At 38.5% G+C, this 5481-nt stretch overlaps 1 pseudogene; it reads right to left on the reverse strand.

Moving 5' to 3' along the window:
- Positions 1-1667: 1667 nt before the first annotated feature.
- Positions 1668-2586, reverse strand: LOC116877611 (annotated as a pseudogene).
- Between the last annotated feature and the right edge of the window lie 2895 nt (positions 2587-5481).

A 5481-nucleotide genomic window follows, 5' to 3' on the forward strand; every position in this document is an offset into this window, starting at 1 on the left:
CTCTCTGCTGGGTGGGGAGCCTGCTTCCCCCTATCTCTCTGCCTGTCTCTCTGCCTGCTTGTGATCTCTCTCTCTCTCTGTCAAATAAACAAATAAAATCTTTAAAAAAATAAAAAAAATAAACACAAAAGAAAATCATTAATGAAGGTAACTTTCAAACCAGGAGATTTGCAGACTTTGCTAGTGGTATCACACTGTTCTTCCTATATTGTTAATTCATAACTGCTTGAACAACCTTATAATGTTATCAAAAAGCAAACAAGTTCTCTAAGATACTAAGTGCTGAACTCCTCAAAGCCACAAAATAGAATGAGCTGCCAGGAGAAGTTACCTCCCGGTTCTCTTAGTATAGGTTAGTGTTTCCATAGGAGAGGACTCACACCACTGGTGGCCCACAAGGGGACTTTGGGTGGTATACAACACAGAATTAAATAATATAGAGTCACAGGGAAAATGCCATTCCCTTTACAATTTTATCCTTCTGATAATTCCACAGAGAGAGCCCCATTTTGTTGTTGGCTAAGATCTCTCTCACTGCAACAAAGAGCAGGCTTCTTGGGTTCAGAGCCTCAGGGGGCATTAGTATCTAGTTAGAATTTAATAACATTTTTTGTTTCATTTTGTAGTTACTCATGGTAAATTGATGTTGGTTTTCTTCTTGGAGTAGAAATTAGTTTGTTTTTAAACTACTTTAAGATTTAAAAGGTAAATACTAAGAAATAATAGTATATTTAATACTCAAGTGATTGAGGTCTGGGGAACAATGGCTATAATCTAACAAATAACATGTCTAAAAAGTGATTTTGAGGGGTGTCTGGGAGGCTCAGTGAGTTAAAGCCTCTGCCTTAAGCTCAGGTCATGATCTCAGGGTCCTGGGATCGAGCCCTGCATTGGGCTCTCTGCTCCTCGGGGAGCCGGCTTCCTCCTCTCTCTTTCTACCTGCCTCTCTGCTTACTTGTGATTTCTGTCAAATAAAATAAAAATCTTTTTAAAAATGTGATTTCAAAAGAAACTCCAAAATGGTCTAGGAAGGAACACATTACTTTGTTCTCAATACTTGTGATGTTCTAGAGATAAGCTCAAAAAAGCCTTCTCCTAGATCAAGTGATTTCCAGAGTTAAGATTCAAGCAAAAAAATATAACAGGAAAAAGAACCAATTCTACACCATCCTGGACTTCATAAACTCAAGATACTATAAGAGTGCAAGTAATCTGATATTTAGCAAGTTATTTTAAACATAAACTCCATGGCATCTTTTTGTCTGGGCTATACTTATGCCTCACAAAGTCAAACCCAGGCTATAGAGTCCCCACTTGGTCCTCAGAGCATGTACCACACACGTTTTTTGATTGAACTCTTCAGAAGGATTCAGGACCGCTGGCCAAGTCTCCAAATGGCTTCTGACTGTTCTTCCATGGTCATGGCCCAGGAGAGAGACATCTCCTCCTCCTCTGAATAATAATCTCATGACTAATGTGAGGAGCTTGCCTAGCAGGAACTGCAAGCTCCCAGGCATAACGTGCTGATTTAAAACAAACAGGATAGTTGGAGAGAAAGAAAGCAGAGCTTCTCGATTGTGGTGAATGGTTTCTTCATCACCGTGGCAGTTAGGATATGCTTCCTCCTTTTTCCCCGGATGCCAGGGCAGTGTGTCTGAAGGATGGGGTCAGACATCGTAATTAGGAGCCTTGCTCTGGGCTTGCCTTAGTCAGATCTGCAGTGTGGAACAAACGCTCCCACAGTCACGTGAAAGAAAAGTTGCCACAGGTTGAGCAATTCATAGAGATACATGGTGCACAGACAGATTAAACCAAAAGTCAAAAAAGATTTGACATTCAGCCAGCCAGGGTAATAGGCAAGTAAATAACACTGGGAAAGACAGGCTGCTTTTCCAAGGAAAAAATGCAATGATGTAATTAAAATCTTCACCATCACTCTGCAAAAGACTTTTCTATGGCATGAAAACCTCGAATTAAATTCAGAGCTGCATATAAGACTGAGGATAAATGCCACAATCTCTGACAGAGCCACTGGTTCCAGTCGCAGGTGAGCAGAAGAAATCTTACCAGCACCTTTAGAGTCAATAGAAAATGCAGATGCGACTCCATGGGCCGACCCCAGTTCACACACAGAAGTTGATAAGGGGGCCTCAGCTTGATTTCCATCTGCATGTCTGATAGATTTATCTCTGTTGAAAGAGAACCGGGATGATTATAGCGCTGCTTGGTCCTCTGAATGAAGTTATCAAGCTCAATGAAACAGTATGGTCTGACAGCAGGTTTTGTCTTCATCATGTTGTAAGTACTAGTGACCTCCTTCTGAAGCTCATCCACGTAAGAGAAGACCAGAGCATTTGGGTAATTTTCAGGGCACAACATCATGTAACTCATTCCCAGAGAGCTAATAAAATGAATATTATAATGTCCAGTTTTCAGGGTACATCCATCAGGAAGCTGAGCAAGTTTCTTTGAAAGTGTTTTAAAATGTTTTCTGCACTCCTGCATGCCTGGGCCTTGTTCATAGTCAGTGGAAGCAGAAAGTGGCAGCCCATCACGAATGATTGACACAGATAAAATTATACACATTTCAACCAGCAGAGGAGACCTGTCCAGCCGGGACCCATTGCTCCAAGAGATGTGAGCCGAAGTCTATTTGTACCTGTTTAAATTGTTTTCATCAAAGTTTTATGGCTCTGGGTGTACATGTCTTTCACCAACTTTGTTGTTTATTCCTAAGCATTTTGTTCTTTTTGATGTTAATGTAAATTGAATTTTTAAATTTCTTTTCAGACAGTTCATTGTCAGTGAATAAAAAACTACTGATTTTTGTGTGTTGATTTGAAGTGATGAGAATGGTTATCCTTGTTTTACTCCAGATCTTAATAGCTTTTAGCTTTTCACCATTGACTATGATGTTAGATATAGGTTTTTTCTATACGGCCTTTATTGTTTTAGGTAAGTACTTTTTGTATCAAATTTGCTGGGAGTTTTTTTTTTATCACAAAAGGGTGTTAAATTTTGTCAAAAGCATTTTTGGCATCTGGCAAGATGATTGTGTGATACTTATCCTTTATTCTGTTATTATGGTGTAACACATTGACTGATCTGCGTATATTGAAACAACCTTGCATCCTATGGATAAATTCTACAAGGTCATGATTCCTTCAATGTGCTGTTGAATTTGTTTGCTAGTATTTTGTTGAGAGCTTTTACATATGTTCATTATAAATATTGCCCCATGGTCTTTTTTTGTTATAGTGTCTTTGTCTGTATTAGGGTGATTCTGGCCTTATAAAATGAGTTTGGAAGTTTGAATGGTTTATGACATAGTTGTATTAATTCTTTAAATAGGTGGTCAAATTCACCTGCGGAGTTTTTGCTTTTTGTCCTTGACTTTTGTTGTTATTGGGAGTTTTTTGATTACTGAGTCAATCTTTATATTTGTTATCAGTCTTTCAAATTGTCTATTTCTTCTTAACTCAGTCTTGGTAGGTTGCACATTTCTGACTTTGTTCTTCTTCACTATGTGCTGACCATTCTGGATCTTTTGGTTTTTCATATACACTGTAGAATCAGTTAGTTAATATTCACAAAGTTACTTGCTGAGATGATATTTGGGACTGCATTGAATTTATAGATCAATTTTTGAAGAACCAATATCGTAACAATATTGAGTTTACCTATCCATGAACATGAAATATATCTCCATTTATTTAGATATTTTAAAATTTTTGTTCCATGTTTTTCTTTTTTTCAGTTTTGGAAGTTCTTACTGACATATTTTCAAGCTCAATGATTATTTCCTTGGCCATATCTGGTACTGATCAACCCGCCAAAGTCATTTTTCATTTCTGTTACAGTGTTTTTGATTTCTAACAGTCCCTTCTGAGTTTTTCTTAGAATTTCATCTTGTGTCTTACATTATTTTTTTGTCTTATATTACACATCCATTCTTAATGTTGTCCACTTTTTCATTACAGCCTTTGCATCTTTTTCCTAGTTATTTTAATTCTCAGTCTAATGATTCTGAAATTTCTGCCATAGCTGACTCTGGCTTGAGGCCTGGCTTTGTCTCTCAGACTGTACTTTTTGCTTTTTAATTTGACTTGTAATTTTTGTTGTTGTTGAAAGCTTGACAAGATGTATCACTAAAAAGGAACTGGAGTAGATAGATCTTTAGGGTGAAGCTTTAATTTTTTCTGGCTAGGTGTTATGCCGTGTTTACTGTTTGCTATAGTGTTGGAGGCTAAGATTTCCCCTAATGTCCTTATCATTGTCTTCCCTGTTGCCTTTGGATTTTCTTAGAAACTTCTAAACTAGGTTGTGAGACTTGCAGTTGTTTGTTTTTTTCAAAGATATATTTCTTTGTTTCTAGTGAAATAGTGGTAGGGAGGGGCAAAGGGAAAGGAGGAGTCTTAAGAAGATTCTGCTCTGAGCATGTAGCCTGATGTGGGGCTCCATCTCATGACCCTGAAATCATGACCTGAGCTGAAACTGAGAGTTGGACTCTTAACTGTTTTTGCCATCCAGGCTTCTGAGGGTTACAATTATTTTAGCTGTAATCCCCAATTATTCTACAGGAGCCCTACTGATGTGCTGGTGAGGTGTGGGGAGAAGGGGAGCATTCTACAGTCCTATGACTAGGTCTTAGTGTTTTAGTGAGCTTGAGTTGGTATTTCCCTTTCCCAGCATCGAAGACAAAGGGAGCTAGAGTTGAATATTTCTTTTTACTTAGTCCACTTGGTCTTTTTTTTTTCTTTTTTTTTTTTTAATTTGACACACAGAGAGAGATCACAAGCAGGCAGGGCAGCAGGCGGTGGGGGGAAAGCAGGCTCCCCACTGAGCAGAGAGTCCCATGCAGGGCTCCACCCCAGGACTCTAAGATCATAACCTGAGCCGAATGCAGAGGCTTAACCCACTGAGCCACCCAGGCACCCCGCCAACTTGGTCTTTAATAATACTCTAGTAGATAGGCTTGAGTTAAAATAGTTCTTCTCAAAGAGCAGGCTTTGTGAATGACAATAGAGAGTTCTGTGCATATTTCAAAATGGCTACTTTTCCCCCTCCCCTTGTCATGACCACAAGACGATTTTTCTTTGATCTTTAAAGTAAGATTCCTACAGGGGTCCTTAAGTTTAAGTTCAAGAAATCTCCTTTAAAACGTGATTCTCAGATTTTTTTTTAACTCTCAAACTAGTCCATACTGAGCTTTGAGCATTTCATTGATAACAGTTTAAAGTGTTTCTGCTAATATCGGCTTCAACTGTTGGCTTTTGATTCTGGACTTCTGCTTCTGGTAAGCTGTGATTCTCTGTCTGTCAGACTCTCTCGTTTGGGGGAACAGAAATTTGCCCTGTGACTTCAATTCTCTGATGAATTTTAAGAAGGGTTGTTGATTTGTTGATTTTTTTCTTATTGTAAGGACAAGAATGATATCTTCTAAGCTTCTTATATATCACACCATAAACTGGGATGTGCCCT

Source organism: Lontra canadensis, unplaced genomic scaffold, assembly GCF_010015895.1.
Source record: "Lontra canadensis isolate GAN:19392208 unplaced genomic scaffold, GSC_riverotter_1.0 scaffold53, whole genome shotgun sequence".
Lineage (NCBI taxonomy): Eukaryota > Metazoa > Chordata > Mammalia > Carnivora > Mustelidae > Lontra > Lontra canadensis.